General features: G+C 44.6%; 1 protein-coding gene across 2 annotated transcripts in view; it reads left to right on the top strand.

The window, feature by feature from the left end:
* The window catches only part of GRAP2 (GRB2 related adaptor protein 2), a 63,883-nt gene that overhangs the window by 6,635 nt on the left and 34,532 nt on the right, over positions 1-22,716 (top strand). The window contains exon 1 of one of the 2 annotated variants that reach the window (XM_046014030.1): positions 17,104-17,318. The exons of the other annotated variant lie outside the window; for it this stretch is intronic. The gene's annotated coding sequence lies outside the window, so the exon portion shown is untranslated. Of the gene's footprint in view, positions 1-17,103; positions 17,319-22,716 lie in introns of those variants that run through there. 2 annotated transcript variants of the gene reach the window in all.

Here is a 22,716-nt window from a genome sequence, read left to right as displayed (position 1 = left end):
GGGCTCCTTCTGCTACACTAGTCTGGGCACTACATTTTGAAGACGCAGGAACCCTTGATGAGCTTCTGGAAATCTGAATTCTGGCTTTCCTGGAAACTCCCTGCGGGACTCTGAACAAGACATTGTAACCTCTTTGGACCTCGGTTTCCTTCTTAGTCAAGTGAGAGGTTAGACCATAGGTGCTCTGAAGCCATTTTAGTTCTGTTGCCAATTACTTAATCCCACTGGGTCTGAGAACAGAGGGAAATGACCTTTTCTTGATAGAGGACAAGACCTTTTACCCTTCCCTGTAGGTCATAAAAGCTGGTGTCCTGTTCGTGATCGGTTCCTTTGCGAAGCCCAAATCCCCTTAGAAGCTATAAACGTAATAGTGCTTTTGTGGGCTGCTTGTGTGTCGTTCTGCTGTTTGCTTCATTTTCCTGCAGGGCTGACTGCCTCACCGTGATTTTGCTCTCTGTGCTCTGCATCAGACAGACATACCACGATTATTTATTATCCCTCTTGGGTAGTTCAGAGTATAATATGGAAATAAATAAAGATGATGGACTTATTTGGGGCTGATAAACCTTATCCTTCTAGAAAGGTTATTCCTCTTGAAGGACCTAAACCTTCCATCCCGATTTTTCTTTATTGAATTATTTCCTTTAATGTCCCTGAAATGTGCTTGGAAACTGGGAGACTCATAAGAGGGCCTGCAAGCGCCGAGCACAGAAACCCCTAAACAAGAAAGGACGTGACCGAGCCCTTCACTTTGGGAGCTACCTGGGGAATCTTTGGGTCAGTATAATTAGGAGAATTTGTGTTAGCATTTGTTTCAGATTTATTAAAATTGTCTATAGCATATGCTGCCAAGTACACAAAATCCATGATGTAGCCCCAGCTTAGCTCTGAATCTCTCCGGGAAGCTAAAACAGGTGGAAATATTCTCATGCCCTGTATGTCAGTTGCCAGATAGAACCCCAGATCCAAGGTCTGCCCCGCATGGCAGGAGCCACCCTGTTCTTGGCTTTTGAACCAGTGTGAGCCAAAGACTATTGGTAGGGACAGGCTGGCTACCTCCATAATCGGGAAGGTTGCCACAGATCTTTATTTGTGATTAATAGTGAGAGATATGAAATTGGGGGCCCTGGTTTTCAACCCTTTTGGTCTATGAATTTTCCAAATGAACTTCAGGCCGTCAAATGGAGCCAAAACAATTTCTTGCAGAGAAGCGTATAATTTGCTCAGTCCCATGTCAGGTCATTGGCTGTGGGAAGAAATACTGTCCAGTGATGAGAACGACAGAACATGAACTTAGCTCCTAGGTTCCGTGCTCTTTCCTTAGCCTTGTGGATGACTTAGTGGGCTCCCTTCCCGCCTCTGTCCTTGAGTGGGACAATACCATTCTTTAACCTGCTACGCAGGACCCCTGAGAAGAAACATCCATTGTTACAAGAATTTTAGATCTTTGATAAATAGAACGATGTAATATCTCATTTATAAAATGCATAATATGGTGCTTTCTTGTTTAGCCAAATCTATTTTGTGACATTTCTGTCTCTTAGACCAATATTGTTAAGTAGACTACTAATTCACTTTATCAACTAGATCCTGTACCGTGTTGTGACTGGACACTGGTTCCCCGTAAATAATCCGAATAAACAAAGAGGGAGAAAGTGTGAAGTCCCAAAAATCCCCTAGCCGGAGAGTGATTCCCAAGACCTGGAAACAAGGCAGAGGGAGCTCTTCCACAGTAAACTGCGTTGTTCTGTTTTGTTTTATTTTAAAATGCAAGATGTAGGGAAAAGCAAGATTGACTGCACAGCCAACATTGTCAGCTCAAATTATCTCATAAAATGAAGGGTCACTTAGGTGCTATTAGCATCAAGAGAGCTCACTATAATGCTGTGTCATATAGATGCTATAAAAAATTACCCGTTTGGTTACTTTGATTTATTTTTGGGCTACCGTCAGCAAACATCCCCTCAATCCCTAATTCACAGTATGCAGATGTATTGAGAACACTTAGGGTAATAAAAACAAAACCAAATGGATCCTTTCCCCTAAGGAATATACAAGCTATTAGGGGAGCTGGACAGATGAAAACTGCAGTGCACAGCTTGTGCCAAGGGGATTAACAGAGCAAGTGGAGCAAGGAGGGCTTCCTGGAGGAGGTGCCCCTGCAGGGGAGGGAGGTGGCTTGACAAAGAGACACAACTACATCCACAAATGCGCATCCTCCACAGTAATCATAGGAGGAATAGGGTCTTCTTCGCTGATGATCCGTTTATTTTGCAGACGATAAGAGTTGAGAAGTCTCCATGAATTATTTTTCCTTGAGGAGCCAGAAATTAAAGTTCTGCTACTGGAAACTGTCCCTTAAGCTCTTTTCCCAGATTGCCTGCTCTTCTCTCAGTTCCAATTAAATCCCTCTCTGTCTTCTTCTTCAAGCTTAAATAGCCTTGGTTCTTTTAACTACTCTCCTAAGATGGGGTTTTGGCTGCTGTCATCATTTTAAGTGCTTACTTCTGATGGACTCCAGTTCAAGGTCCCGCCTGGATGGTGATGCCCAGAATGGGACAGAGTTCTCCAGGAGCCCTCTGACAAATGCAGAGTGCCATGGAGTCGTTGTCTCCCTTCCTCTATGCCTTATATTTCTATTAATATGGCCCAAGACTGCATTGGCCTTTTTGGCATTCATGTCACAAGGCTGACTCATACCGAAATTGTGGTCAGCTAAAACCCATGAGTTCCCATGCCTGACTACTGAACCAGATCTTCCTTATTCTGTACTTACACTCTTGATTTAAAAACAAACAAAAAACTCTAGGCACAGGTTTAAATGTAGAGAAATTTATCCCAATCATACTAAGCCGTATTGATAACCACCTATCCAAATACTTCCAAGCAGGGTGCCTGAATAGCTAGGCCGGTAAGTGTCTGCCTTCAGCTCAGGTCAGGATCCCAGGGTTCTGGGATTGAGCCCCACATCGAGGCCCCTGGTCAGGGGGAGCTTGCTTCTCCCTCTCCCTCTGCCTGCCACTCTGCCTGCTTGTTTTCTCTCTCTCTCTCTGTTAAATAAATAAATTAATCAATTAAAAATTAAAAAAATAAATAAATAGCTTTAAAAAAAATATTTCAAAGGTAGTGAATTAGTTCTCCCTCCTAGCAGGTGAGTATTTATTTGTGCTGAGGGCACGGCTAGTCTCATGCTGGATCCCTCTGGAAGATCAGGGTCAGGCCTTAATTATCTCCCTCCTATCAGTACATTTTCTGCAAGCCTGAGCAAATGTCCATCTTTAGACAAACCAGAGATCCTCAATCTTTCCGGCTATAAAATAGGAACAAATGTGAGTGGCCCTTTCCTTCCCAAGGATACACAACAATGAGTCAGATGTCTGCAGACTCCAAGTAAAAGTTACTCAGAGGCCCTATTATGTGAAAAGAGGAAATTTTGTTTCAGGCTCTCAGCAGCTTTTGGAAGATTTGATTATGCTTACCACTGTCCGTTATAATAAATAGCATCCTTTTTTGTGACTGTTTTAACCTGTAGCTGAGTGATCTGATTTGGGCTTAGAGTACCATCACGTGATGTCAGTACGATTTCAGTGCCTGATTTGTAGTTTGAGTAAACATGAACACATATATCTGTTCCACTGCAAAGCCTCAGTTAAAGTGATTCTTCTGTCTCCTTCCCCTCCCCCATCAGCATCCTCAGCCCTAGCCTCTTCCGTTAGTAGAATAAGGACTACAAAGAACTTGAAGTTTAGGTTTCTGTCAGATCTTTGGAAACCCCTAAAAGTCTTGCCAAAGTAGCTTAGCGGTTCATAGGTTTTCTTTCCCGGCCAGAGCAGAGAACTCAGGGCTAATTTGTGTAACTTTTATAACTTAAAGCTAATAGAAACGTCGCATTTCAAAACCCATTCTTGTGAACTGTTTTGTTCTTATAGAAAGGTTCAGGGAACATCCACGTTTTCCTGATCTGTCATTTGGATGCAGTTTTCAATGTTGCTGTCATGACCTTGTAATCCTTAAGATTCACAGATGTCCAACCCCCCCCCCCCCATCTCAGTGATTTTGATCAAGGGCCTCACTACCCAACTTCAACCACCAGTCCAGCTGATGCCGCTCGGGGAACCTATTACAAATGAGGATCTCAGACCTTGCCTCAAACCTACTGAATTAGAATCTAAACTTTTAAAAGACCACCCTGGTAATTTTTATGCACCCTAAAATATGAGAAGAACCGACCTAGGGTGCAAGGTTTCACACCACGTTACCCAGCATCCATCTTGTGTCGTTGATACAATTCTAAAATTCCACTTGGTGTCGATTAAGAGTTTAGAGTTGTTAGTTAAACTTTTACCAGATTTAAATACTTTATATACATCTAGCTATTTCTCAAAATATATATAACTGGCTTTAAAATACTCTTGACTTTCTGAGTTCTTGTAGAACAGGGAGAGATCTGACATCCGCCCCCTGCCAGGGACATTTGGCGATGCCTGGAGACATTTTTAGTTGTCACAATTGGGGGCGAGGGGGTGGCTACTAGCATCGGGTGGGTGGAGGCCAGCAATGCTGCTAAGGACCCTGCAGTGCACAGGACGGCCCCCACCCAGCTCCAAATGTCAATAGTAATGATGTGGAGAAACGCTGTTACAGAGGTATAGAGTTCGTAGGGAAAGATTCAGATGTACAACTGTACATTATAGAACGCCATAGGCAAGTGGAGCCTCGTGGCATGTCATGAGATGACCAAAGAACAGAGAGGCTGGCGGTGGCCCAATGATGGCGGTAGGGACGTGGAAGGAAGAGAGTGGGGGATCCAGCCACAAGCTAGAGGAGACATCTAGGACAGACAATCACCAGTGCTCTGTGCACAACGATAGTCAACTTTACAGAACAGGGACGGGATTCAGAGAATAGAACCCTAGGTATGAACTGGGGGGTGGGTGGAGTGGGGGGGGGAAATGGGCCGGAGACACACAAATCTTCAGTCCTAGAGCAGATGCTAGATATGATCCCCAAATCATGTTAGGCCTGGAAAACAAGAAAGGCTTGCAGGTGTTAGCCTGAGAGTACGCAGTGGATTTCAGGTAAATCCAGTAAAACAAGGACTTAGGAGTAAGACAAAATCCCGTTTGCGGGAACTGGGATATCTCTGAGCCAGGGCAGCAGCAGGGGTGACCTGATATGAGCTAGCCAAGTATTCAGCCACGGCGAACATCTTAAATCTCTCCCAACTGAGAGAAGGGTTAGTGCAGAGTCTACAGTATGGTTGACTTGCAGAGAGGGGTCAAGTGCTTCCAGCTATGGAGATAGGTAGGCAAGAATCGAACCAGGTCCTGACCCTGGCTGGTGAAAAATCCAGGGGTCAGAACTGGGATAGAGCTTATGATGTTCTTGGGTCATTTCCTTGCTCTACCGAACTTCAGTCATTTCAGAAAGGTTGTCTACTTTTCAACTGTAAAATTTCCAGGGAAAGATTTCTTTAAAGATTGCGTTGATGCCTTATAATCCATCTAAGTAGAGCCTTCTTCCCCGTTCCTAACCCCAAATCCTCTTCCTGGGAAGTCAGGCTGGCTTCCTTTCATCCCACCAGGGAGGCTACGTGCTTTCTGACATACGGTGATACCGAACAACCTCAGTTGCATCCGGAATGACCACGCCCAGCCTTCCCGTTTTGGGGGCGGAAGATCTCGATTGCATTTGCACAGCCCCAACCTCTTCATCCCTTTGATACTCTCTGGACCCTCTCCAGGTCCTGCCTGCTTGCGTGAGTCACCACCACCAAAATGTATTTATTAAACATACACTGTGTGCTGACTGCCCTGTTGACAATGGAGGGCAGAGAAGAGATAATCTGTAAGAATATGCATGGTTTTGTTGGTCTCTGTTAGTCTCTCTTCTCTCTCTCTCTCTCCAAGGAGTTGTTGATCTTTGCTGCGTTCATAGTCCAGTTGGAGAGACAGTCCTTAGGCTAAGTGCCATTATCACATTTTGGTTATCCCGCAAATGCTTTCACTGTGACCCTCACCTAAGGACAATAGAGTACACTATCCTAGGAAACAGCTCTGATGTGAACTTAGCTGTAAAGAAAAGTGGGATAAATGCATTTGCTCGGTTCCAGAGAAGGCATCATACTGCCATGCGCATTTTGTTTCAAATGAGCTGCAGAACAAAATTCTTCTCTACGAAAAGGGATTTAGTCAACTGAATTCACTCACTTCGCTGCAACTGGATTAATTTCATTTCACATCATGTCTCTAAGTAGAAAAGTAAACTGGTTTGCATCAGGCTAAATGGATATGTTGATGTATCTGAAGTCAGTAAGGCTTATTCCAACTAGATTACAACAATCACGGTGTCCTGGCTGTTTTAGCTTCTGTGAAGTCGTTGCAAAAGTGCACCGATTCGGTATGTGAAAAGCAGCTTATAAAGTTACCATAGATGGACATGTTGCAGAAGAAGAGAGCGCGTAGATGTGTCCAATGTGATGCGCGTTCCTCCCTTCCCCCAGACTGAACCACTCTCTCGCTCCTCGGTGTTATAAAAAAAATATTCATTTCATTCTGTAGCCATGTTCTAAAAGTCACCATTTTATATTTTTGAATTGTGCTGCTGGAACTGCTCAAGATCCAGACCCAACCCCGCTTATGGCTGAACAGGTATCGACTATGCTAAGTACTCAGTACTGTGCTAAGTACCACCATCTTCCCCCACCCTGCCCCCACCCTGGGCCACCACCCTGCCCTTAATCTCTTCTTCTGTCTTCTGCATCACTCTCATTTCCAGAACCACAATCCTGTCGTCCCTCTGTGACCATCACTGTCTGTCTCGGGACCCTATCTTTCATTACTCCCAAATTGCTGCCTTTATCCTGGTGTGCACTTGTAACACAATAAGGCTGCTAGTGGAAATTTTCCTGAATCCTACAGCTAGGAGTTTCTACAAGTAGTAGAGTCACTTTCAAAGTAACTTGAAAGAAATAACTTGCAGAGATGAGCCTGTGGCGTCACGGGGTGGTTATATGGACCAAACGTCATAATGTGTATAAAGAAAAGCCATTTATAAATTGTTAACATGCTCTCCAAAGGTAAATTATGACGCATTACATGATTTTGAGGTTTAAAAAGCAGCTGGGTTATATATAAAAATTCAGTAAGACTTAGTGGCAATTCGGTAGTTGAGAAAGGAAATGAGAGAATTTAGGGCATTGACTCCCCCCCCCCCCCCATCAATACGCTAGAGGCACTCAACATTTTCTTTTTTACAGCCAAAACATACCCATTTCATTGAGAACATATACTCGGTTCCAAGGACCGGAGTCTGCTCAACATTCTGGAACAAGGCCTTCCCTCTTGCTCGAGCTGCCCCATCCCCCACATAGCCACCTTCCTAAATCGAAGCCAACCTTAAGGGGTTAGCCCCAAACAGAATTAATCTTTTTCTCCCCGGCACTCCTGTCAGCCTTATGTTAGAATTATTTATGTGGGCATCGATCCCCGAATGGACTGTGAGGTGCCGAAAGGCAGGAGCCCTGGAGCATCTGCCAGACCCTCCCCTCCCCCACCAGTAAGAGCTCCTGGTGGAGTGGCGGGAGGATAGAAGAGAATTCCACCCGGTAATGACTTCCAAAAAGGTTTTATCCCCAGAGGCTGGCCTCAGACACAGAAAGGTTTTTACATGAGCAACTTTTGGACCCCTCTGACATGGAACAGGGTTTGTTACAAAGACTCATAAAAATTCTATGAGTGGTGGGTACGTACAGGCATTTTCTTCTTCTTCTCTGTACTTTTCCATACGTTTGAAAATCCTCTTTAAAGGTTACCGAGTTCAGTCCCTTTTATTGTCACTTGATTTTCAGCTCAGAAGTTTCCCTGTAATTTAAATTATAAAAATCATTCTTCAGTTCCCCTGCTTAGTTGTGTTTTCTCTCCGGAACGTGGTCCCCCTAAAATGGTTACTTCTTAGACTGGCGCTTCACACAACGCCAGATTGCATCGCACCCTTATTGAAAGGACCTCCTTGTGCAGAGTGGGGGGCTCTTGGAGGATGAGAAACACCACTTTTTAGCACATGGGGGAAAAAAAATCCTTGAGCTGTTTTGTTATTTTAATACTTTATCTTTGGCAGAGCAGAAAGTCTTTTTTAGGACTCCTCTCTAAAACGATTAGCCATATGACTATTGCCAAGCAAATAATAGGTGCTCAATAAATATCTTAAAAATAGATTAAATTACTAGGCCCTTCTAAGTGAAAGATAACGTGAGTCATTTAAAACAGAAAGCGATGGGTATAGTTTCCAACAGCTCCTCTTTTGAGCTCATTAGAAATCATAGAAAAATGGGAAGATGGGGGAAAGTTCTGACACTGTTATGGAAACTGCATTCATGAGAGCAGATTGTAATTTTGTGTACAGTGGTTTGATGCACAATTATTCGCGAGATTTACTGTAACCACGGTTTGAAGCCATGTTGTTACCGTAATAGAAGACTAGCCCGGGGGCCTCATCTGATACCTATAACTCTCTAGCATCTCTGCTTTTTCATCAGCAAGTTCACGTCCGTCCCCCACCCCCAAACTCTGCGCTGCAGTCTTGGCACAGATCCCTAACCTAAACTCCAGCCAATTCCTTAACAACACACTTTCTCCCCTTCACCTGCCAGTTGCTTCTTGTTCTCAGACACTGCTCCCTGAAATCAGGGGCTTTCGATGAGTTAAAAAGGGAAATATAGAATTACCTAGCTCTACCAGTATTTTAAGTGTTCTTGTAGACTTAATGAGAGCTCTTGTACAAAACCACTCGAACTCCTTCTTAAGACATGCTCATTTTTTTTTCTCTGTTTGATTGAACTGTTGGCCTTCTGGATAAAGGACTAGTTATTACCTCAAGTATGTTTGGAACTATTCTTACCCTAACCATTCTAAAATGTATTTAGCATTAAGTCATTATTGTAGGAGCCCATCCCCTTGGGCTGGGATCTCATTAGACAGCACAAACCGAACAGAATATTGTACATGGTCCACACTCAGAGCAAAAAATCTCTAAGAAAAATCTCTGGCACTGGGGGTAAAGTTAAAACTGGCAATTTCGTGAGCCCTCTTTTGCTCATTTATTTGATTTGTCTAAGGATCCAAACAGAGCAAGGATTGTGGTTCTTCTGTTTAAAAAATGAAAGCAACTCTTTTCTCAGAACTCTGCTTATGCAATGTGGCTGTTCTCACAGCTCCAGGTCAACAAAAACCTAAATAATCCATTTTAGAGCTCTAGCTCTTCCCCCTAAGAAACGCATCTCATTTTAAGGCATGACGCCACTTATGTTGGGAACAACAGAGATGATAGATAATGAATATTCTCCAGGAGGTAGTGAACCAAGATGGGGAAAACTGAGGCCCAAGCATGTGTAATATAACTCATGGGTTATTCATGCTCCTCCTTGAACGTGCCCCATCCCTTCCACTGTAGAAAAAGCTTTTCATTTTTTGAGTTGAAAACCATTTAAGGCTTCCTGCTCATTTATTTCAATATGTTCCTAACTCTTGGACCAGTCCCAACCATTATGAAACCTTCTATGAATAATAATAGAAGCTCTTCATTCCTGGGGGTCCCAAAGGTTATCATTTCTAGTTCATTGCAGGGCCCTTTGGATGCCCCAGTCGAGCCCTAAATGCTTGGAACCTTCGGGAGAAAGCTTGCCTGATTCTGTCATTCACCTCTTTCATAAGTTTATAATGTGTTTTAATGTGCAGAGATATGTCATGTAAACAGTAATTTCTCGTTATTATCACAACATTTTTCCTTAATTGCAAAACTATATCTGACCCAAATTTATTCTTGTCATGGCTTGTGTGCACAAGCAGAGTCTCGTTTGCCTCTACGATATATTAATAATGTATTAATTAGCTTCCCAGTGCTGCCCAAACAAGGAACAGAAAGGATTTATCTAAATTATAAAACATGAAATGAAGCTAACACTTTGTTAATTATATTTTAAGGGCAGCCTCGGCATTGGGTAGCAGAATGAAATTTAGGCCAAATTTTTGAGAGAAAATAACAGAAAACAGCGCTCAATTAAGAAAACATTTGTTTAGCACCTACTGTGTTCAAATTCTGAGAGGCAAAATAGGCCAAGACAAATATAATTGGCCCATTTAGTTCGAGAGTCATAGTTGAAAGGCAATAAAGGGAAAGGTAATGTAACACTAAATTTTGATTTAGTGTTAATTAGCTTAAATATATTAGATTGAACCATATGAAACTGACAATGTCTGACCATTTTTCACCAAAGGAAGTGGCAATTTCAAATGATTCAACCTAATATCAATGTACTCTTAACCTGTACCAGCTCCTAAAACACTATCTTGTTCATTTTCTTTCCATTTTCTTAAGTTATTCCTTTCAGATTTAAGCTGTCGTTATTCGAAAATCAATACAAGGTAAATACAGGTCAGAGATTTTACTCCCATTTTTTATATTTATTTTTGTAAACTCAAAATTAACATATACTTAGCAGGTCTAAAATGTCTGATTATATTAGATACTTTTCTTTATTTGGTTGAGAGTCATGGACCTTGCTACCTGTACCTCAATTCCTCAAAAATCCATTTTTCATGCCATTTCCATTGTGATATTCATGCAAAACCATCATTTCTGTTCCCTTCTTTAATGCAGAGATAACTGTTTGGTTGCCCAACACTCTGCTTGTTTGAAATATTTCTCTATAGGAGATTAAATCTAACACCTAATCTGCCCCCAAATTACAGGTTTCTGAGAAGTCAGAACAGGTTACCATGCATGTATTCCACTAAATCCATTCCTTTAACTCCTTCAACATTTAACAAATAGTTAAGCACCTATTTTGCATAAGCATTGGAGTTGGTCCTCTGCTAAGTAAGCAGTTGTATGAACAAAGATGGATGCACGAATATAAATGCAAATCTCATGCGACCTAAATACCAGGCACTGCTCCAAGCACTTGACCCGTATCAATCTATTTAACTGTGCCCAGTGGGGTGGTGCCATTGTCCTCTCCATTTTAAAGATGAGGAAACTGAGACCGGAAAGGTTAAGTGAGTTTCTAGAACTCAAAAGTCTAACCAAAGGCACCAATAATCTATCTAGTCATTGTGGGGGACCTGGAGTAAAAAGAAAGTGCTTCTCCCAGACTATACCAACTCAGGCTGACTTGTGTATGTCAGAAAACATTGGGGGCGCCTGGGTGGCTCGGTGGATTAAGCCGCTGCCTTCGGCTCAGGTCATGATCTCAGGGTCCTGGGATCGAGCCCCGCATCGGGCTCTCTGCTCTGCAGGGAGCCTGCTTCCTCCTCTCTCTCTGCCTACTTGTGACCTCTCTCTCTGTCAAATAAATAAATAAAAATCTTAAAAAAAAAAAAAAGAAAGAAAGAAAACATTGTCCCCCTGGGTCTCCTTCCAGCTCAGGACACTAAAACATGCCTCCTTGAGGCCCTCAGCACGCACCGGGACACTCACGCTGACCTACACGTTCTTGCAGAGTCACATCTTAACCCAAATCTTATCACAATGCTGCCGAAGGCCAGGCACTATCAAGAAAATGTTCACTCATCTTCTTCCCGTTAGGCCCCATGCGTGAACGCTGATAGCAGATCTCAATTCGAAGAAAATCAGCAGAAGTCATCTCAGTCAACCTGAAAAGTGTAGTGACTCATTCACACCCTTTCACAGGGCTCCTACTAGGCTGCCCTGGTTCCCCGGAACCAGCCTCCAGGCCTCCTGCAGCACGCGGGGCCTGATCACTCTCTCCTCCAAGGACCACATGAGCCTTGACTTCCTGGTGCTAGGCCTCTGAGCTGCTCAGCCAGCTGCCCCTGTTCTGTGCTGCTGCTGACCCCACTGCTTCTGTCTCCGGGGCAGGCTAAACAAGGTTGCCTTGGAAAAAAAATAACAGGGAAGAAGATGCTGACTTTTCAGCCCCGAGAGTATATTCCTTCACTCTGGAGCTAAAATCATAATATCTAAATTTGACTCGACTTGCGTCTGCTCCTATAAACCGTGTGTGCAGACTGCCGAAAACAATACAGAACCACTCAACATCTCATTAGAAAGACAAGAGCTGGTGGGCCAACTCACTAGAACAAAGAAAAGAAAAGCAGGTTTTCGAATTTCACCACGCACGTATGCACGCACGCACGTGTGCGCACACATGAACACGCGTTGACGTAGTGAAGCCCATGAGATGGTCAAGTGGCCCTGACCACGAAGGGCAGTTATGTATTCAAGGATTTTCTTTTCTTTTTTTCCTTTTTTTAAAGATTTTATTTATTTATTTGACAGAGAGAGATCACAAGTAGGCAGAGAGGCAGGCAGAGAGAGAGAGAGAGAGAAAGAGAGGGAAGCAGGCTCCCTGCTGAGCAGAGAGCTGATGCGGGACTCGATTCCAGGACCCTGAGATCATGACCTGAGCCAAAGGCAGCGGCTTAACCCACTGAGCCACCCAGGCACCCCTCAAGGATTTTCTTGTTCAAATTTAAGTGAGCCACAGGAACTTAACTGAGCTAAGCTTCAGGTCTCCACCCTGAGAGGATGGTCTGGTTTCCGTGTCTGCCTCTAGTAAAGCCATGAGCAGAGTACCGGAGAGCAAGGACTCAGGGGCCAGACAGCCCTGGCTGGGATCTCAGCTCCACCATCTTCCACTGTGCGACCCCGGGGGGTTCCTTAACGATCAGTGATGATGCCTCCACTTCCTCGCCTGTAAAACGGGAGTTAATACAACTGAAATTGACCTGCATGGGTTTGTCGTCGTGAGGATGGGGGGAAGTAACACATGGGGAGAGGTTTAGAACAGTACCTGGCTCTGAGTAAGCCCTCCTCACATGCCAGTTATTTGTAAGAGTAACTTGAAATGAGTTCCTGTAACCCACTTGAAATTGCTCCTTTTTTTTTAACTTAAATTTCACAGTGCTGTGATCTCTCCTTTATTTTTTTTTCTTTTGTGTGCATGCAGATGGAGGGTGTTTAGCCGTCCTTGGAATACAATCTTTCCTTTCACTAAGACCCATTATTAAGTCTCTTCAAGTTTCTCTCCTGCAGTAAATGATCCAGATTACTTAATTGTTCTGCTTTACATGCTCTAATCATTTATTTGAACTTCTCAACCGTCCAGAGTTAGTACGCACAGAAATATCATCTAGGAAACCTTGATTTTGAAATTCCTTATCATCGGCAGTCCATGAGCTCAAATGTTGAAAATCCATTGTTTGGAGTTCTTTACTGTATTGGCCAGCTGGCTTTCCTCCGCTACTCTTTTACAGTGCCCTTGTTTCTGACTGCATAGCTTAGCATAAGCCAAAACAGAGGAGACCATAGGTCATTCATTCATTCATTCATCCAGTATTTATCCCGGGCCTACTACGGGCCAGGCACTGTGCTGTGTGATAAAATTACAAACAAGACACTCCCTACTTAGAGGAGTATCGCTTGGGAAGGAAGACAAAGAAGTAAACAAACTACTGCAAAAATCTTCCATGAGATGCTTTCCTTGACTTTAGAAGGTACCAGGATATCCTTGGGGCAGAAGGGAGGGAGAACTTAGCTCTACTTGGTGGGTCTGGGTAGGTTACACAGAGAGGGTGACTTTGGAGCCATATTAACGTGTGGCAAGGATCGGAGAGGAGGAGGAGGAGTCTTCAAGGAAGAAGGAACACCTAGTAACAATATGCACATCACATCGCCAGAGAACCTTCCATGGCGCTGTGATGACAGGGCCCTTGGGTCTAGGAAAGATTCAGAGATATAAGGCTGCAGAAAGTCAGCAGGGAATGTTCCTGCTGTAAAGAGCAATATATGTATTCCTTTCTAGTTATTTTTTTAATACCCCTTCATGTGTATGATATTCATGGAAGAGTCTTCATATTTTTAAGATTTTATTTATTTGACACAGAGATAGAGCTCACAAGCAGGGGAGCAGCAGGCAGAAGGAGAAGCAGACTCCCCACTGAACAGGGAGCCTGCCTCAGGGCTCAATCCCAGGACCCCGGGATCATGACCTGAACCAAAGGCAGACACTTAACCAACTGAGACACCCACGTGTCCCTTCATTTTTAATTTTCTAGAAAATGATTTTTCAAGTACGATAGGATGTTGGCATTATTTCCATATTTATGGCTGTCACAATATTTATCTACCTATTTGTTTACTTATTTATTAGCTCTCTCCCTTTTATTAGATGTCTTCCTCCACTGGCAGGTAATCTCCATGAGGTCAGGGACTTTGTCTCTTTTGTTCAAGTCTGCATCCCTAGCACCTAAAACGGTGTTTGACTCATGATAGGTTCTCAATAAATATTTGTGGAGTAAATGAATAGATTTCCTTGTGGGTGAAAAGAAACAATCATACCCTTTACTAATGGGAAAAAAAAAAAAAGGAAAGAAAGAAACCTGGACTTAAAACAGTTTTTCATGAACAGATCCAATTTGCAAAAATGGAACTGAAGTTTAAAAGCTATTTTTCTTCTTGAAGTTCTGCTTCTGGGAGAATCACAGCTGCCAGCTTCGGTGGTGGTTTTCACTGCCCAGTTCCAAATTCTGCACAGTTGTACATATTGGCAGGACTCAGCTTCCTTAAATGCGCTCTTGGATCAGTAAGGAAATGGTGATTTTCCTTATTGATTTAATACCAGTTCCTCTTCTGTGAAAAAGCCCGTGCGCTGCTCAGTGGAACATACAATAAAAACCGAACACTGGGGGCCACACATTAAGTAAATCACTCATGTTCCTCTTCAGTCGCGTGATGTTAAACCATTTCTACTTCTGAGCTGGAGCATTCAATCATTCTTCCCTTTAAAGTTACCAGAGTGATTATTCCTCCTGGTGGATCGTACCTGTCCTCCTTTCGATCTGCACAATAGCTCATTCCCAGATGAACTTTAAGCTCTGAAGGAACGCTTCTAAAATACTGTTTATGAATCGTCGGAGAAATGTTTCACATCCTTTTTACTCTAAAATGGTTCTAGCAAACCACTCTCTCCAACGTTTCCATTTTCCAAAAAGACAGAGAAAGGACCCTGGGCCGCAGGGCTGTGATGACACGGTACTAATTCTACCTCCCGTGGAGTTTACTCAGTGGCCTCCTGGAGGCTGCAATGGAGGAAAGCCATGGACAGCAATTATTTACCATGAGCAGGGTACTGAGCTCGGTCCGTAGACTGCAAGGAGGAGGGAGGCTTGGTACCTTATCCTCTGGAGCTTACAAATTACCCGGGGAAGTAAGACACAAACCACAAAGTGAAATTAATGGTCACTAATGAACAACACAGCACGGGCCACACAGGATGCCGAAGAAGACAGGGTAGCCAGACAGCGTTCCTAGAAGAGATGGTCTTGAATTTGAGTTGGACCTTTAGCGGGGGGGGGGGGGGGGGGGGGGGGGGCTGGAGGGAGAAAAAGCAGAGCAGGAGGAATCTCCACGGACGCCGTTGCCCGGGGTCCCACCTGGCTGAGGCAGAAGTTGGCGGCCGGTAGGGTAGGGGGTAGTTTGAGGATGGCCTCGAATGTCGTTCTAGGAACTTAGTGCCTGATTCTATACGTGAAGAGGAATCAGTAAGGGGTTTTGAGCAGAAAGGATATAAGCTCAGCAGTGCTTTAGAGAGATGTAATCAAGCAGCGATCCGTGCTATGAATTTAATTGGGGGCTCTTCAGAACTCAGATGAGGAGACCCTGGCCCAGGCTGGGGACAGTAGGACACCTCCATCACGCAGCGCATTCTCGTGAAGACTGCTTACGGGCGTCTGCTGAGCCGCACTCGGCATGCCCGTCCGTCTCTGTGCCGTAAGACAGTGGTGCTGGGGTACTGTGTGCTGCTGGGAAGTGGGCTTGTGACTTCAGAGCCCCACAGTCCGCACAGGGAACAGGCCCAGCTGTGGTCTGCACACAAACCTCAGAGACTCAGGCGACTTACCCTCTAGAGGCTGAGAAGAGCCCTAGAGCCCACAGAGTCCGTGTTCCGGTGTACTCCTGCAGAAGGCAGCCCCTGCTCGGGTTCACACAGCTCATCAGTGACGGGTGCGGTGACTTACGGCCCGTGGGCAGTGCTTCCAAACCAGGTTCAAATTCTGCCTCGTGGTTTGTGTGGACGAATTCTGGCACAATCCAGAAGAATTTTAATCCTAACTGAGGTCGTTGAAGCTCCTTTCTTTACTCACCCCCAGGCCCTCCCGGCCAGAGCCAGTCCCCTGCCTGAGCCCCCACTTCTTTTTTGTTAACCCCTGGCCTCAGTGCTTTCCCCCAACACCCTCGGGCTGCTAGACCTCCTCTGCTCACACCCTGCTGTTCCTTGCCTCCTGCCATCCGTTATGCTATCGCCTTTGGAACACTTTACAGCGACAGCTCAGGTGTCACCACCTTCAGGAGACCCTCTACACACACCAGGGCCTCAGTCCCTTCCTAGGTAGACTAAGGTCTCCCTCCTCAGCCCCCCACGCTACCTTGCACAGGGCTCTCTCCCCGTCTCCATGATGTCTTATCATTGCCTGTTTATGTGCCTGCCTCCCACCCTTCAACTGTGAGCTCCCTGAGAACAGGGACTGTGGGTGTGCGTCCCTGGACACGCAGCATCTAGCACATTCTAAGCCACATACTGGCACATACCAGGCATTCACATGTCTGATGAAGGAATGAATGAACAAATGAGTGACATTTGCCTTCTTGGTGCATTCACTTATTTAACAAACATTTATTAAGCAACTCCGTGTGATCAGCACTGTGGTAGTCGCATTTGCATGTCAAAATATACCAAGGCCCTCAAGTTACAAATTATGTGTGCATCAGTCATGCACGTGGAATGTTAACATGCGCACGCAGCGGAGACCGCAGCCGCCTCTACAAATACCGAAGCTCGCAAATACAGGAAACTGCGTGCCAGATGTCCCTGAAATTTACAGAGAACCAAGCACCAAAAATGACAGCTAGCTCCATAAGGCCTGTAAGAGAAAAAGAGAAAAACGTAAAAGAACAAAAGAACCTCCAGCAGAAGGAAGTGGCTATGGTTTCTTTCTTTTTTTTTTTTTCTCTCTATGCCCTAGAGCTGGGGGTGGGGAAGATTTAGAAAAGCATTCTATGCTGGGCAGGTTCCTGTAAGTCTGAGTTCCTCAAGGGCTGGCTCTTAGGAGCTGTTAGGAAAATCCTTTGCCATGCAGGAGTCGGGGACTGTTTTTTCATTCCACCGGAAATTGTTAATGGGGACTGCCTTCGTGGCCCCTTATTGCTTTGCCTGATAGAGAGACAGCAGGTTCACCCAAGCAATTCTGGAGCTCTGATCACTGCCAATTAGGGGAGCATTGTCTGGCTGCCATAATCAAGTGAGTATAAATATATTTATTGTGATTGGAAGGGGGAAGGGAGACAGCAGAAGCTGCCACCCCTTGCCTCGCTCCTGGCCTGGATCAGACTGAGCCTTTCTGTCCCCTGGTGCCCAGGAAGTGGTCACTGGCTCTCTGAGGTGGAATGCACAGCTGAGCATTCAAGCTGAGAACTCTTTTTCCCAGAAGGGGCCCTGTCTCTCCTAATTTTTTTTTCCTAGTTTCTTCTCCCCCTTTTCTCATTTGCTTCCGTGGAAGCTGAAGAGAGAGGAGAAACCAGACACCGCGGCATTCACATTTTAATTCTGCCCTGTCGGCCCTGCTTCCCCACTTAGTTTACCTGCAGCTCCGGGATCACAGGGGGGACTCAGTCCCCTTGCTGCCTGGCCGGGTGTTCGAGTCCGTCTGGCACGGGATTTATTTCCTTGTCGGCTGGGGAACTTTTGTGGGAATATCTGTGATGCATCTCAGCTCTGGGGTTGAGATACCCTGATAAAAATTGTTTTCTGCAGCGGACTGATATGGGAGGGATTGCTCACATTGAAACGGCTAAAAAGGGAGGCACATTTAGTCACATCTGGCGGTGTTCTTGTCTGACTGGAGAGCGGGGTCTGTGCAAGCGTCTGCACAGATCTGAAAATGCAGGCTGCCTCTGGTCAGCCCCAAACAAACAGCTGGGTCGGATACAGACGGGCCAGAACACACTGTCACGGTACAGGTCGACGGCAGAACGGATCTCAGGGCTGAATTTCAAACTCTGGTCCATGCAGGGCCAGTCCACCAAACACAGGACGGGTTTTCTGACCCTTGACCCTTGGCTAACCGCCCTGATAGAGCCGAGCTGATTTCATCTCATCCTGTAAGGGCTGCTCGGTCTCAGCACCTGGGGGGCAGGAGACCCTTCCCCATGGCTAACGACAGAGTCAGGATACTTCCCCCTTCCTTGTGTCCTGTTCCCTTCAGCCTCTAGTTCGTCTTCCCGACTACGAATTGCCCTCAGCCTGTCTTCTCCAACTGGGCAGGAACTATTTTATTACCAGTAGCACAGATATGGTACGTGACACTATAAGGGAAAGGTGCAGATACGCAAAATACTTTTCTAGAGATCACTCAGCCTGAAGGCATCTGACCACCCTTATCCAGCCAGTTGCTGCTAAATTGTTCCTTCCTCAGCTACTCAGAAGTTGTCAAGACCAGTTGCCAAATTCCTCTCACCCAGCTACCAGAAAGGAGTATTTTGCTGAATTTTCAGGTCTTAATGGAATAAACATTTCATTTTTCTGTTTTCCACCTCTTGCCAGATATATCGTGTTTTGAGAACTAGAGCTCATTTATCTCCAAGGGAGAAAAAAAAAGTCATTCCATATTTACTGGTTAACAAATTACCACTTAGAGGAAAAAAAAAGAGAGAGAGAGAGAAACTCTCACTGTTAATAGATGGGTTCTTTGCCTTGGCCGCACCCTGGCTGATGGACAGCCACTGTTCCCTTTGAGTTGGCTGCATTTTCTCTCAATGGTTTTTGTTTCCTTGAAGCAAAGAGATGTCTTGATTCTTTCTTTGTTTGCTCCTGCTTTTGAGGAATGTGCCGGTATCCTTTGGGTCTGTTTCTTTTGTGTGCTGATTCAATTAAACCCCGCACATTTGTTGAGGAGCCTATCGTATTGGGTGCTGTAGATTCCTCTGAAATCATCCCAGCCTGAAAGGTACATGGGGTCACTTATCTGAATGATAACTCCCTCCTAATCCATTGGTTTTCTGCTGTGTAGATGAGGGCGGGAAATAGCATCTAGCAAGACACACAGCCTTGTCAGAAACCGAGCCTGGGTTCAGTAGTCAGTGAGACCTGGTTGGTTGTAGGGCACCTCCCTTTCCCTTCTGAGTCATACAGTCATCGTTAGAGACCCTGACGGGGACGGCAGGGCCATCTGTTCTTCTGTCCTTTGCTGTTCTCCATAACAAGAAGCCAAACAGACAGCGAAGAGACTGGTCTGACCATATAATGTTGGTACAAGTTACAGATCACTGTAAGAAGATATTTTTGGCCTGAGGATTGAGGTGGCCTTTAGGTGTTGTATTTGAGGCACATCATTTAGTTACAGGGATAAAACCTCTCGAACATCCATAAAGGTCTGGATCTGGTTGGACATTACATCTTACCTCATTTTGATTTTTTTTACTCAGGGTGCTTCCTGCTAAGAAATGATCAAAGATAAAGGTCTCGTTAGTAGTATTGTACCAGTGGCAGTTTCCTGGTGTTGACGCTGTACTGTGGTGGTTTATGGGGTCACCATGGTGGGAAGAGGATGAAGAGGACAGGGGAACTCTCTGGACTATTTCTGCAATTTCCTGTGGGTCTATGATTATTTTGAAATAGGAAGTTTAATGAGAGGGAGAATATGGAATGGCAATTGGGAGAGATGGGTGCTCATCTTGGTTTTACTTCCCGGGGCTGAACAAATATTTACATTTTATTTGCCTCTTCCTCCCCTTTTTGCATATAGATTTTGTGAGGAATCAGCAATAAAAGGGCTCATTTTTCTGTAGAAGAGAAAAAAAGAAGTAGAAGAGCCAAGAGAACCCCTGCCAACATCGGGCTAGAAGGGCTATTTCTTATCTCCCTTCATCCTCTTCACCTACACAAACTTACCTTCTGCACTCCCACTCACTTTGTCCTTCCTTTTCATTCAAGGGGATATACTTACAAATGAATTTCTCTACCTACACAAGGCATCCAACCCTTCCTTGTGTTTCCAGAACTCAGTCCTTGTACATAATTGCCCCATGTGAGTTCCTTCTAAACCTGGGTTTTAATAACTGTCTCTATGAGACTAGGTTCCAACTGTCTATGTCTACTCAGACTTCTTTTTTTTTTTTTAAGATTTTATGTATTTGTTTGACAGAGATCATAAGTAGGCAGAGAGAGAGGAAAAGAGAAAGGTGTCTACTCAGACTTCTATGCTGAGATTCTCGCCTATATATCCAACCCCTGCCTAGGAATCTCTACCTAGATGTTTCTCAAGCATTTCAAACTCCTTCCAGATTATCCTTTCTTCCCTTACGGCCTTATCTCTGAAAATGTTATCTCCACCTACCATGGTGTCCCCAGCAGAAAGATGAGAGCCATTCCAGATCCATGCTAGTCGAGACGGTAGCTGGTAACCACATGTACTATTAAGTACTTCAAATATGGTTGGTTCAAACCAAGATGTACTGTAACTGTAAAATACATACCACGCTTAGTTCAGAAAAAAGAATGCAAAATATTTCAGTAATATTTTATATTGATTTCATGTTGAAATGATAGTATTGGGGATATATCATGTCAAATAAAATAAATTATTAAAAATAAATTTTTAAATATGCTAGTGAGATATTTAAAGTGACATGTGGCTCACATTTGTGGCTTGTGTGTTTCTATTGGAGCGCGCTGCTCTAGATTCTTCTCTGTCTTCTAGCCATTGATAGTCGGCCATAGTAATAGACAGGTCACCTATTAGTTAAGTGCACAGGCTGAATTTGAATCCTGGCTCCAACATGTTTTGACACATGTGACCTTAGACAGTCTTTCCACCTCTTTGCACCTTAGTTTTCTCGTATATGAGATGGATAGAACAACGGGTCTTACTTCTCAGGACCTTGCAAGTGTTAAATGAGATAGCATGTAAAGCACTTACTATTGAGACAAAAGCCCAAGGTACAGGGGAGAAACGAGGTCTCTTGCTGTCATATGAGGCCCCCATCGTTTCTGTTCAAGACCACTGCGTTGGTTTCTTTGTCCTCAGTTTCACCCCGCCCCCCAGTCCTTCATACTGCTGCCAGATTAAACATTCCCCTAATGCAGATGTTATCAACAATTTCCGTGATTCCCCTTCACCCACGGCAGAGGTCTAATGTACTTGGCATGCTGTGCAAGGTCCTCTGTGACTGGCCCCCACCCGAATCACCAACCCTAACCCCCGCCAGTCCACGAAGGTTATAATGAACCAAATGGGGCTCCACAACTCCTATTTACATGGATCATTCCCTCCATCGGTGACGTACGTGCCCTCTACTTGTCCGCAAGACTCAGTTTCTTTGTCATCTCACTTGGAAAGCTCCCCTCAGCCCTTCTTGCACCTGTACCCATCCCAGGCTGGACTAGGAACCACTCCTCTGGGCTTCTCAACCACGTGAGGTTTAGCTCTGTTAGCACCCAGCTCTCATTTTTTGGTCAACTTGTCTGTCTTTCCTTCGAGAGTGGGAGCCAGCTGAGGTCTGGGACTGCTTCTCTAATCCACTCTGGATCTCCATGTGGTGCTCAACGCCTGGCACAAAGCAGGGCCTGGATGATGTCTGCTGAGTGAATGCATAAAGCAGAGGAGGTACTCCCGAGAGAGAGCAGAGTGAAAGCCCTGTGAGGTCAAGCAGCAGAAATTGTGAGAACCAGACCAAGGAGAAGTCACCACCGCTTGGCCACACAGACAGAGTTGGGAGAGAAAAGAATCTGGATGAGGAGTCAGTAATGGAGGATTTGAAATGAACGAGAATAAAAAAGAGGGATGCCTGGGTGGCTCGGTGAGTTAAGCTTCTGCCTTTGGCTCAGGTCATGATGCCAGGGTCCTGGGATCGGGTCTCGCATTGGGCTCCCTGCTCAGCGGGGAGCCTGCTTCTCTCTTACTTCCTGTGATATCTCTCTCTCTCTCTCTCAAATAAATAAATGAAATCTTAAAAAAAAAAAGAGAGAGAATTAAAAAAAGGAAATAGTGAAGGGAACAGAAGCACATTAGGTACTATTGGGGATTCAGTAGCTTCTCTACAGTAGTTCCAGGAAGAGGCAAGGCTCTAGAAAAGCACAAATCACATTTTAAACATTAAAAAAAAAAAAAAAAAGGATGAGGTATCAGCAACTGATTCAAGGATTATTTGTCATTGGGACTAGAGACACGGTAACACAAGTAAATGTCAACCTGGTGACTATGTGATGGGACTACTAATAATTCACTGGGGCCGGTGCCCAGGAGGTTTTGCGATTTTTTGTTTGTTTGTTTGTTTTTTACTGTGGTGCAAATGCCAAGCATGGAAAAATTTAACAAGTTATGGATATGAGAGCACAGATAGTGAATTTGAGAATAACAATGCAAAACGCCAGAATAATCACAAGAGAAACGTCTGAATGCGTAGGAAGGCTTAGAGGAGTCCCGCTTTACCACAAATATGGATTACAAGAAAATTCACTTGCAGAAACACAAATTCCAATCTATCACACCCACTTATCAAAACCCATAGTATGCCAGAATGCTTAACAGGAAAAGAGTGCCTTTTGGCCACACCACGTGGAAAGTAGCAAATAACACACGAAAGGCAGAGCAGGTGGGAAGTATGACAGTTTTGTGGCTCCCCGCATATATGAATGAGAGA

Source organism: Meles meles, chromosome 7, assembly GCF_922984935.1.
Source record: "Meles meles chromosome 7, mMelMel3.1 paternal haplotype, whole genome shotgun sequence".
NCBI lineage: Eukaryota > Metazoa > Chordata > Mammalia > Carnivora > Mustelidae > Meles > Meles meles.
Note: the sequence above shows the minus strand (reverse complement) of the source record. Positions and strands in the feature narration are given on the sequence as shown.